This window comes from Ovis aries, chromosome X (assembly GCF_016772045.2).
Source record: "Ovis aries strain OAR_USU_Benz2616 breed Rambouillet chromosome X, ARS-UI_Ramb_v3.0, whole genome shotgun sequence".
Lineage (NCBI taxonomy): Eukaryota > Metazoa > Chordata > Mammalia > Artiodactyla > Bovidae > Ovis > Ovis aries.
In genome coordinates this window covers 37,550,857-37,563,687 of record NC_056080.1, presented here as the reverse complement: position 1 = coordinate 37,563,687, position 12,831 = coordinate 37,550,857, and positions in this window count along the sequence as shown.

The following is a 12,831-nucleotide window of genomic DNA, read 5'->3' as shown; positions in this document are numbered from 1 at the left end:
TGTCTGACATTTTGCGTCCCTATGGATTGTAGGTCAGGCTCCTCTGTCCATGGGATTCTCCAGGCAAGAATACTGGAGTGGGTTGCCATTTCCTTCTCTAGGGCATCTTCCAATCCAGGGATTGAACCTGGGTCTCCTGCATTGCAGGTAGATTCTTTACCATCTGAGCCACCGATGAAGCCAAATTAGTGTATCAATAGGTTTCTCAAAAGAAGCTACAGGCCAGGAGAGTCTGGAATAGCATGAAACTTCTAGAATAAAATATAAGGAATAAGCTTCCTGATACTAGACTTGGCAATGATGGTTTTTTCTGGCATGGCACTAAAAGGGCAAACAACAAAAGCAAAATCATCAAACTCAAAAACTTTTTCACAGCAAATAATCAACAAATATTTGCAAATCACAGAGCTGATATGAGATTAATATGCAAAATACATAAAGAACTTATTCAACTCGATAGCACAATACCAAACCAAGTGGACAGAAAATCTGATAGACATTTTTCCAAAGAGTACATCAAAATGGCTAAGAGGCACATGACAAGATGCCCAGTTCACTATTCAGCAGGAAAATCAAGATCAAAACAACAACTAGTTATCTCATACCTGTTAGAATGCCTGTCTTCAAAGGAGACAGAGACAACACATGCTGGTGAGGATGTGGTGAAAGGGAATTAGTCCAACCACTATGGACAATATGAAGGTTCCTCAAAAAATCAAAAATAGATCCATCATAGAATCCAATAATCCCCCTTCCATGTACCCAAAGGAAATGAAAACAGGATTTAGAAGAGATAATAGGCACACCCATGTTTATTGCAGCATTATTAACTACAGCCAAGATGTGAAGATAAGCCACATGCCTATCAACAGATGAATGGAAAAAAAGATGCGGCATATATACCATAATGGAATAGTATTCAGCCATGAGAAAGGATGATACCCAGCTCTCTGTGACAACATGAATAGACCTTGAGCATATTATACCAAGGAAGAGAAACCAGAAAAAAGTACTGCATGATATCACCTATATGGGGAAACTTCAAAAGTCAAAAATGTAGACTAGAGTATAATGGTGATTACCAGTGGGTGGAGCATAAAACTGATGTTGTTTAAGGGCACAAACTTATAATGAGTAGTAAATACTCATAATTCTATGACATTTAATTCACAGTATAATGAATACAGACAAATAATATATACTAAAATGATATAAAGTGATAAATACTGCTACAATGGCAATCATATTGCAATATTTAAATATAATAGCACCTTAAATCCACTAAATGCTGTATGTCAAATTTGCTCAATAAAAAAGTACACAGATGCATGCATGCATCTGTATACATACCCTACAACAAACTTTGGGGCCATTTCAAAATAATAGCCTGTCTTCTAGAGGACTGGTTGCTCACAGCAAATCTTACAGGATATTTCTATGTACCTTTTGGACCCCAGAAAAACAATCCTCAGTTATGTCTGGTCACACCGTTTGGCACAGCAGCACTCTTATTGATGTGCATGCGTGTATGTACAATAAAGGGGCAGGCGAATAAATTGGCTGAGTTCAGACTCTGCTTTGGTAGATAGCAGCTGGAGTCTCAGTTCAGTTCTTTTAAACTTCACTGGGCTACTTGGAACCTGCCCCCCACTCCTCACCTGCATATGAATGGCACAGTGATCTGTGAGAAATGCAGGTAGTTTACACACAGAATCAGGAGCTCCCCTTCTTGCTCCTTACCTTTGGCTATCTCCTTTCTGAGATTTCCCTTCTGACTTCTCAGTTGCCATGGTTGCTCTTTCCGTCTCTGGTGGCTCTTCAAACCATTTCAGACTATCTTCAGTAAAGCCTCCTCCCTAAGATCAGCCTGGTGCACACAGCAACCAGCCCTTACACAAAACCCAGCAAACCCTGATGACTCACATAGTATATGTGCCCTCTTCCAACTGATGACTGCCCTCCAGTATCTGCCTGCATTTTGGTCACTCTCCAATTCCTGCAGATAGCTATTTTCTATATTTCGTCCACATATAATTGTTTGCGGGAGGCAGGTTTAGTAGGAGCTGCTGGACCATTATCAGAAGGCTAGCGAAGGGTGAACCAGAAGGCTGAAGAGTCTAAGCCATTCTCAGAGAACTGCAGACTTCACCTCTACAGGCCTTCAACGCCGGGACTTCAGCTTAGATGAATGGGGTGGGGAATGAAGGAGAAAAAAGGCAATGAGATCGTCTAAAGCACATTGAAGATAAGATCAATGACTGACATGCTGGTAACCATATCACACATCTATTCATGCACTGAAAATTACCCCAAAGCTTAGTGATGTCACAAGAAATGTTTATTCTCTCTCACATTGTCTGTGGGTCATGAATTTGAGAGCAGCTTAGCTGAACAATTCTGGCTTGTACTCTCTCATGAGACTGCAGTCACCTGAAGGCTTGGTGGGCTGGAGGATCCACTTCCATGGAGGCTCACTCACATGACTGGCAAGTTGGTACTGGTTGTTGGAAGAGGCCTCTATTATTCCCCACATGAGCCTCTCTAGAGGCATGAGTGTTCTCATAACATGGTGGTGTCTTCTTCCAGTGGAAGTGATCCAAAAGAGAACAAAGCAGAAGTGACAATATCTTTATGACCTAGCCTCAGAAGACATGCAGTTACTTCCGGGGAATCCTAGATCTCACATACATCAGCCCTATTCAGTGAGGGACGGGGATATATAAATGTATGGATACCAAGAGGGGAAGATCACGGTGGGGAGAGACAATTTGAAGGCTGGCTTCTGCAGCATCTAAACACTCTTATATTAGAGAATCATTCAGTGATCTTTAGGATAGTGTGGTCAATAATGTAGATAGGTCTGCTTAATATGTATTCAACCCTTTTTAGCATGCAGATGAAGAAAGACAAATTATATTCCCCAGATCCCATTGCAGCCGTAGTTTGAGAAGTGATGAAAATTCTATCAGACAAGGGAGGTTGGGGTGAGAGATCAAGTGGGAGTATGGGGTTAGCAGATGTAAGCTATTTTATACAGGATGGATAAGTAACAAGGTCCTACTGTATAACACAGGGAACTATATTCAATAGAAACCATAATGGAAAAGAACTTGAATATACATATCTATATATATATCTGAATTACTTTGCTGTACAGCAGAAATTAACACAACATTGTAAATCAACTATACTTCAACAAAAATTGAAAAACCAGATTCCATCAGTCACATGCACTCAAAGTGTGACTTGGTTTTGAAACCAAATCAATGTGTGGAAAGAGAAAAATGCAGAACAAGCATATTATTCTAGACTGTGGCTGAGGCAGTGTGTTTTTTTTGCCAATAACTGATGGCAGCTTCTTAATTGGGACCATGACTTCTTGATGGTGGCAAGAATGGAATGATTCTAGAACAAGCAAATCTACTGACTGGTACCTTCTCAATCTGGTAGGCAAATTCCTGATTTTCTAGTTTCTTGGCAGCTCCTTTGGCATTCCCAAGTGGCTTGGGGAGGTGTTCACCAAGTTCAGCATACAGCCTATTTCTTCATCTTTCACCTCTAGATGATGAGGGAATCCTTTCTGTTTAGCTGTAATAGATTCTATTTTCTGAAACTCAATCTTGAGTGATACTGATAGCAAAATAAAAATTGTCGTCTTCAAACACTGGATTTGTTGGACTTTACTTGAAATTCAAGAGTTAACAGAGATATTTAAGCACCTCTTGGAAAAATATCTTATAAGCCATACTGAAACCAATCAGCACAAATGAGCATTTATTTTTCAGCAATGCTTCATTCTCCAGGTAGAGGATGAGAGAAGGCATGTTAGAGAACTGATCTAGGGGTGGGGGTTTGTGCTAAAGGTGTGGTGAAAGGACAAGGGTGAGGGAGGTATATTGTAGGACTGAGAAAATGGGATGACCAACAGTGACCTGGATCAGTCTGAAAAGAAAAGACAGCAACAGCACTAATATATTGAACACATATAGGGAAGGGCTGGTGATCCCCAGGTGGTTGAAGATTGAATATAGTCAGTAAAAGATAAGTGGCATTTAGAAAATACGTGATGACAGAATGGAGGAAAACATCCTTGGAATTGTGATGTTAGAGAGGTGGATGGGCTGTCCATATGATAAGTCCTCTTGGCAAGACTGAAGACAGAGAAGATAAATGAGATCGAAATTCCAAACGCTTATCTAAGTGTGGAGGAGAGAACCGAATGTAATGTAGATAGATGCTTGTAAGGGGAGGTGATGGAAGTCATATGTTAGGAGGCAGGAATCTCAGAGAAAGTCTTTTCCTTAGGTTAAAAAATGAAGAATTAGAAAGGGCAGTGGAGAATTGGAATGATAATGACAGTGCCTCTCAACTAACAAATACTGAAGTATGGAACAAAGTACAGTATCCTCTAAGAAAAGTTATGCAGGATAAAGTCAGGATTTACTGAGGATTGTCCTGAAAAGATACCAAAGATATAGGAAGCCTAATTTACTATGATGCGTGCGCACACATGCACGTGTGTGTGTGTGTGTGTGTGTGTGTGTGTGTGTGTGTGTATGCGCGCGTGCCCACACATGGTAGTGGTCCGGAAGGCATCAAAGAATGTCTGGGGGGGGGGGGAGTTCAGTGCGGGAACACTCAGTGTTCAGAGCAGTATGAGAATGACAGGACAAAAGAAGACTAGTGAGAAGATTGGTAAGACATGTCAGGCTTATAACTGAAGGATTATAGAAATAAGCATGGGTGAATCTGACAGCTTTGATGTTCCCATTTTAGGGTATAATGCTTTGGTGCCAGAAGTGACTTGCACAGTAATTTCCAAGTATCCCATCCTAGACTCCAAGGCAGGAAGAGCCAGGGCCCTCCCATGGCCAGAACTAACTCTATGGTGAGGGCTGGGCCCAGCTCTTCTTGTTTCAGGGTCTAAGAAAGATTACACGAGTTATCATGAGTTGTCACAAAAAGTGACAGGATTCCCTAGGGAGTACAGCTGACCTTTGAACCACATATGGGTTAGGGATGCTGACACACACAGTTCAAAATCGATATGTAACTTTAAAGTGGGAAAGTAGGCCCCTGTGTCTGTGGTTCTGCATCCCTGGATTCAACCTACCTCAAACCATTTAGTTCTTCAGTATTTGCTATTGAAAAAAAAAAAAAACACACATATATTTGGATCCACACAGTTCAAATCCATGTTGGTCAAGGGTCAACTGTAGTTGGTTCCATCTGTAGGGCAGGAAAACTCAAAAGGGATCCTGAGACATCTCCTTATTGTTAAAAAGTAAGAATGGTTTCAGAGGTAACTGAAGTAATATTTTGTCTTAAGTGAAGATAAGGATCTCCTGCAAATCAATAATATAAATAACAAAATAGTGAAAGATTTAATCAGTTCAAAAAGAAGACATATGAATGGTCAATAGTATATGAAAAGATGTTCAACATCTTTAGTCATCAGGGAAATGAAGACTGAAAACTACAATAAAAGACGCTTGAGTGGACTTCCCTGCTGGTCCAGTGGTTAAGAATCCTCCTGCCAATGCAGGGGACACAGTTTGGATCCCTGGGCCAGGAAGATCCCCCAGGCCGCAGTGCAACCAAGCCCGTGCCCTACAACTGCGGAGCCCGTGTTTCACAACAAAAGAAGCCACCACAATGAGAAGCTCCTGCACCGCAACGAGAGAGTAGCCCCCGCTCTCCACATCTAGAGAAAAGCCTGTGTGCAGCAACGATGTCCCAGCACAGTCTAAATAAACATATATTAAAAAAAAAACTTTGAGTGGTTAAAATTTTAAAAAGACTGATAATACTAAGTGTTGATCAGAGGTAGAACAACTGCAGCTCTCATACACTGTAGCTAGGGGTGTGAAGTGGTAAAAGTACTTTAGAAAAATGGTCAATTCTTATAAAGTTAAACATACAACTTCCCTATGACCCAACAGTCTCACTCCCTGGTATTTATTTAAGGGAACAAAAAATGCATACACACTAAAAGGCTTTAAGCTTTATTCATCATAACCCCTACTGGAAATGGCCCAAGAAAATGTATAAACCAGCAAGACAGAATAAAGTTCAGCAGCAAAAACAACAAACTACTGATACGTGCAACATTCAAAATCATCTGGAATGAAAGCTTGACCCAAATGAGCACACACTGTATAATTCCATTTATATGAAATTTGCAAACAGACACAATTGGTCTGTAGTGACAGAAATCAGCACAATAGTGATTTCATCCATCGGGGAGAAACTGGTTGGAAGGAAGCATAAGGGAAACATCACAGGGTGTAAGAATGTTTCATCTTGATAGGGATGTGGGTTACCTGGATGCATACAGCACAAGCTGGAATCAAGATTGCTAGGAGAAATATCAGTTACCTCAGATATGCAGATGACACGACCCTTATGGCAGAAAGTGAAGAACTAAAGAGCCTCTTGATGAAAGTGAAAGAGGAGAGTGAAAAAGTTGGCTTAAAGCTCAACATTCAGAAAACGAAGATCATGGCATCTGGTCCTATCTCTTCATGGCAAATAGATGGGGAAGCAGTGGAATCAGTGGCAGACTTTCTTTTGGGGCTCCAAAGTCACTGCAGATGGTGATTGTAGCCATGAAATTAAAAGACGCTTATTCCTTGGAAGAAAAGTAATGACCAACCTAGACAGCATATTAAAAAGCAGAGGCATTACTTCATCAACAAGGGTCTGTCTAGTTAAAGCTATGGTTTTTCCAGTAGCCATGCATGGATGTGAGAGTTGGACTATAAAGAAAGCTGAGCACCGAAGAATGGATGCTTTTGAACTGTGGTGTTGCAGAATACTCTTCAGAGTCCCTTGGACTGTAAGGAGACCCAACCAGTCCATCCTAAAGGAAATCAGTCCTGGATATTCATTGGAAGGACTGATGCTGAAGCTGAGACTCCAATATTTTGGCCACCTGATGCGAAGAACCGACTCATTTGAAAGGACCCTGATGCTGGGAAAGATTGAAAATGGGAGGAGAAGGGGACAACACGACAGAGAATAAGGTGTTTGGATGGCATCACCGACTCAATGGACATGAGTGTGAGTAAACTCTGGGAGTGTGATGATGGACAGGGAGGCCTGGCGTGCTGCAGTCCATGGGGTTGCAAAGAGTTGGACATGACTGAGTGACTGAACTGAGCTGAACTGATACAGCTTTCAAAACACATCCAACCCTACACTTTAATAGGTGCATTTCATCGTAGCTAAATTACGCTTCAATAAAAAAGGGTTAAAAAAAGGAGTAAATTAGTTACCCTGAAGAAAAAGCTAGTAAAGGCTAACTGAATATCAAAAATATGATAATGATTAATGTCAACTGGAAATGTAAGTCCACACTGATGTAAATGGTCAAAAAGCAGAAGGTGTCCTTTAGAAAGACATATATAATAATGTGAATTAATCACAAAATGCCAGTGTGAGCCAAGGATATTGGATAGATGACTAACTACGAAGGGGTAAACTGTGAGGAGATTATGTTAGCCCAACATCAGAAGCACATATATAGAACAATATTAAGTGGGAATCAGTATGAGGATTGTGGGAAGAGAGATTACAGAACACTGCACAGCTGGAGGAGGACATTTTTCAATGACCTGGTATTGATTCTGTTGTGTCCCTACAGATCAGGACATGACCTGTTGATCTTGGTTCAAATATGAGAAAAGACAATAACTCCATTTCATTTCACAGCAGTGCAGCTTATACTATACTACCTCTCCTTGATGATGATTATAAATCTGGAAAAATAGAGGAAAAAAAATCACCTGAGTTCATTGGATTTCAACCAAAAGCAGGCAAAAATTATAGAAGATACAACTCTCAAAGAATGAACCACACTGGATGAAGCACACACATTTAGTTGGCTTTTACTCTGAAAGCTCCTCCATTTGCTTGGTGCATTGGACATGGAGCTCAAGCAGAAGGCTGCAGTCTTAACTGGGTGCCAGCTCCATCAGAGGGCAGACAGGATGAAAACAACAACCACAGAAAACTAACCAAACTGATCACATGGACCACAACCTTGCCTAACTCAGTGAAACTGTGAGCCATGCCATGTGGGGCCACCCAAGATGGACGGGTCATGGTGGAGAGTTCTGACAAAACGTGGTCCACTGGAGAAGGGAATGGCAAACCACTTCAGCATTCTTGCCTTGAGAACCCCATGAATAGTATGAAAAGGAAAAAAGGTATGACAGTGAAAGATGAATCCCCCAGGTCAGTAGGCGTCCAATATGCTACTGGAGAAGAGAGGAGAAATATCTCCAGAAGGAATGAAGAGGCTGAGCCAAAGTGGAAACAACACCTAGTTCTGGATGTGTCTGGTGGTGAAAGTAAAGTCCAATGCTGTAAAGAACAATATTGCATAGGAACCTGGAATGTTAGTTCCAGGAATCAAGGTAAATTGGAAGCAATCAAACAGATGGCAAAAATGAACATCAACATTTTAGGAATCAGTGAACTAAAATGGATAGGAATGGGTGAATTTAATTCAGATGACCATTATATCTACTACTATGGGCAAGAATCTTAGAAGAAATGGAGTAGCACTCATAGTCAACATGAGAGTCCAAAATGTAGTACTTTGGTTCAATCTCAAAAACGACAGAATGATCTCTGTTCATTTCCAAGGCAAACCATTCAGTATCAAAGTAATCCAAGTCTATGCCCCAACCACTAATGCTGAAGCAGCAGAAGTTGAACAATTCTATGAAGACTTATAAGACCTTTTAGAACTAACACCCAAAAAGAGATGTCCTTCTCATCATAGGGAACTGGAATGCAAAAGTAGGAAGTCAAGAGATATGTGGAGTAATAGTCAAGTCTGGCCTTGAAGTACAAAATGAAGCAGGACAGAGGCTAACAGTTTTGCCAAGAACACACTGGTCATAGCAAGCACCCTCTTTCCAACACAACAGAAGACTCTACACATGGATATCACCATATGACCAAGACTGAAATCAGATTGATTATATTCTTTGCAGCCAAAGATAAAGAAGCTCTATACAGTCAGCAAAAACAAGATCAGGAGCTGACTGTGGCTCAGATCCATGAACTCTTTATTGCAAAATTCTGACTTATATTGAAGAACAACATAGGGAAAACCACTAGGCCATTCAGAGGGCAGCTATGAAGAGGCTAGAAATCTAGGAGGAGACTGGACAGAGGAGAAAGCCACAGGGAGGGAGGCTCCAAATCTGCATATAAATTCATCTCAGATCCGTTAAGTGTCCCCTGAGGAGTGCATGTGCAGAGCCAAGCTCAAATTAGTCCAGGGAGAAAACAACAGTTGAAAGAAAAAGATCTGAACAGACATCTCAGTAGCTGATCAGTGCTGGAGATTGAATCAAGGTAAAGGGGCTTTTTGAACAAGTTGGGCTTCCCTTGAAAACCCAGAAATAAAGATTAAGCCTTTGGTCTAAGGTAAACTGAAACAGATCTGCTCAACAAAGCCTACAGCCAAACTTCCATAAGATCAAGATGACTGAATTTAACTGGGCAAGAATGAAAACAAAGCTAGCCTATGTGTGTAGACATTTCCTTAAACTAGCAGTTCTCAAACTTTTGGAGCACTGGCTTAAAGCTCAACATTCAGAAAACTTAAGATCATGGCATCTGGTCCCATCACTTCATGGGAAATAGATGGGGAAACAGTGGAATCAGTGTCAGACTTTATTTTTCTGGGCTCCAAAATCACTGCAGATGGTGATTGCAGCCATGAAATTAAAAGACGCTTGCTCCTTGGAAGGAAAATTATGACCAATCTAGACAGCATATTAAAAAGCAGAGACATTACTTTGTCAACAAAGGTCCGTCTAGTCAAGGCTATTGTTTTTCCATAAGTCATGTATGGATGTGAGAGTTGGACTATAAAGAAAGCTCAGCACTGAAGAATTGATGCTTTTGAACTGTGGTGTTGGAGAAGACTCTTGAGAGTCCCTTGGACTGCAAGGACATCCAACCAGTCCATCCTAAAGGAGATCAGTCCTGGGTGTTCATTGGAAGGACTGATGTTGAAGCTGAAACTCCAATACTTTGGCCACCTGATGCAGAGAGCTGACTCATCTGAAAAGACCCTGATGCTGGGAAAGATTGAGGGCAGGAGGAGAAAGGGACGGCAGAGGATGAGATGGTTGGATGGCATCACCGACACAATGGACATGGGTTCAGGTGGACTCCGGGAGTTGGTGATGGACAGGGAGGCCTGGCGTGCTGCAGTTCATGAGGTTGCAAAGAGTCAGACATGACTGAGTGACTGAACTGAACTGAACTGAAAGTACTTTCATTTATGTGGGTTATCCTACTGGTATTTACTGTGTTAGAAATTAAAACTGAGAAGAAATTAATCCCATTTACAATCACACCAAAAAGTAAAATACCTAGGAATAAATTTACCCAAGGAGGTGAAAGACCTATACACTCAAAACTGTTGAGACACTGATAAAAGAAACTGAAGACACAAGAAGATGTTCCATGATCATGGATTTTAAGAATACTGTAAAAATCTCCATATTACCCAACGAAATATACATATTCAATGCAACTTCTCAAAATTTCAATGGCATTCTTCACAGGAACAAACAATTCTGAAATTCATATGGAACAAAGACCCCGAATAGCTAAAGTAATCTTGAGAAAAAGGAACAAAGCTGGAGGCATCATAGTCTACATCCTGATTTCAAAATACATTACAAAAGTATGGTAGTCAAAACAGTATGGTATTGGCATAAAACCAGACACACAGACCAGTGGAACACAACAGGGAGTCCAGGAATAACAGGGAGCCCAGGAATAAATCTATGCATATATGTTCAATTAATTTACAACAAATGCGCCCTGAATAGACAATGATTTTAATAAGTGATGTTGGGAAAACTGGACAGCCACATGCAAAAGAATAAAACAAGATCACTGTCTTAACATTGTACAAAGAAATCAACTCAAAATGGATTAAAGACTTGAAAGTAATACCTGAAACCATGAAACTCCTAGAAGAAAACATAGGCAGTAAGCTCCTTGACATCTTGGCAATGATTTTTTGGATCTGACTTCAAAAGTGAAACCAACAAAAGCAAAAAGTGAGGCTACCTCAAAACAAAAAGCTTCTGTACAGCAAAAGATATTATCAATAAAATGAAAAGGCAACGTATTAGATGGGAGAATATATTTGCAAATCATATATCTGATACAGGGTGAACATTGAAAATACATTAAGAAGTCATATAACTCAATAGCAAAACAACAAATCCAATTAAAAAAACAAGGAAAATAAATGATACACCAATAAATTTTTTTAAACAGATCTGAATAGAAACTTTTCCAAGTAAGACATACAGATGACCAATGAGTATATGAAAGAATGTGCAATAGTACTAATCATCAGGGAAATGCAAATCAAAATCACAGAGATATTATCTCACACTTGTTAGAATGGCTATCAGCAAAAAGATGATAAATGTTGTGAGGATTTGGAGAAAGGGGAACTCTGGGTACTGTTGGTGGGAATGTAAATTGCTGCAGTCACTATGAAAAACAGCACAAAAATAGAACCACCACATAATCCAGCAATTCCACTTCTGGTTATTTATCTAAAGAAAATGAAAACAAATTCAAAAAAATATGTATGCACCCCCATGTTCGTGGCAGCATTACTAACAATAGCCAAACTATGGAAATAACCTAAATGCCCACCAATGGATGAATGGATATAGTAGCTGTGTTATATACTACTCAGCCATAAAAAAGAATGAAATAATGCTATTTGTGGCATCATGGATGGACCTAGAGATTATACTAAGTGAAGTAAGAGATCGAGAAAGACAAATATTATATGATACCACTTACATGTGAAGTCTAAAAAGCAAACAAATAAACAAACTCCAAACTCAAGAACAGATTGGTGGTCACCAGAGAGACAGAGGCAATAGTTGGTGAAATGGGTAAAGAGGGTAAAAACTGCACAAACTTCTAGCTACAAAATGAATAAGTCATAGGAATGTTATATAATAGCAAGGTTGTTGCAGGAAGGAGGACCTCTTCCAGGGCCTTAAACTGGGCTCTTGTCTAACACTTGGAAATGAATTGTCTGAGGAGACAAATGTGCTGACAAAGCAAGAGATTTTATTGGGAAAGGGCACCCAGGTGGAGAGCAGTAGGGTAAGGGAACCCAGGAGCACAGCTCTGCCACGTGGCTCCCAGTCTCAGGTTTTATGGTGATGGGATTAGTTTCCGGGTTGTCTTCAGCCAATCATTCTGACTCAGAGTCCTTCCTGGTGGTGCACGCCTTGTTCAGCCAAGATGGATGCCAGAGAGGATTCTGAGAAGTGGTTGGACATGTGGTTTCTCCTTTTGACCTTTCCTGAACTCTTCCAGTTGGTGGTGGCTTATTAGTTCCTTGTTCCTTACCAGGACCACCTGTCATAAAACAACTCATGCACATGGTTACTATGGTGACTGGCCTGGGTGGGTGGTTTCAGTCAGTGTGCCTCCCCTAACAACTCATACTAAGTGAAGTAAGAGAGATCAAGAAAAACAAATATTATATGTTATCACTTACATGTGAAGTCTAAAAAGCAAACAAGTAAACAAACTCCAAACTCAAGAACAGACTGGTGGTCACTGGAGAGACAGAGGTGGTAGTTGGTGAAATGGGTAAAGAGGGTCAAAAATGCAGCAATTTCTAGCTATAAAATGAGTAAGTCACAGGAATGTTATATAATAGCAAGGTGACTATTGTTAATAATACTGTATTTCACATTTAAAAGTTGCTTACAGAGTGGATCTTAAAAATCCTCATCACAAGAAAAAATA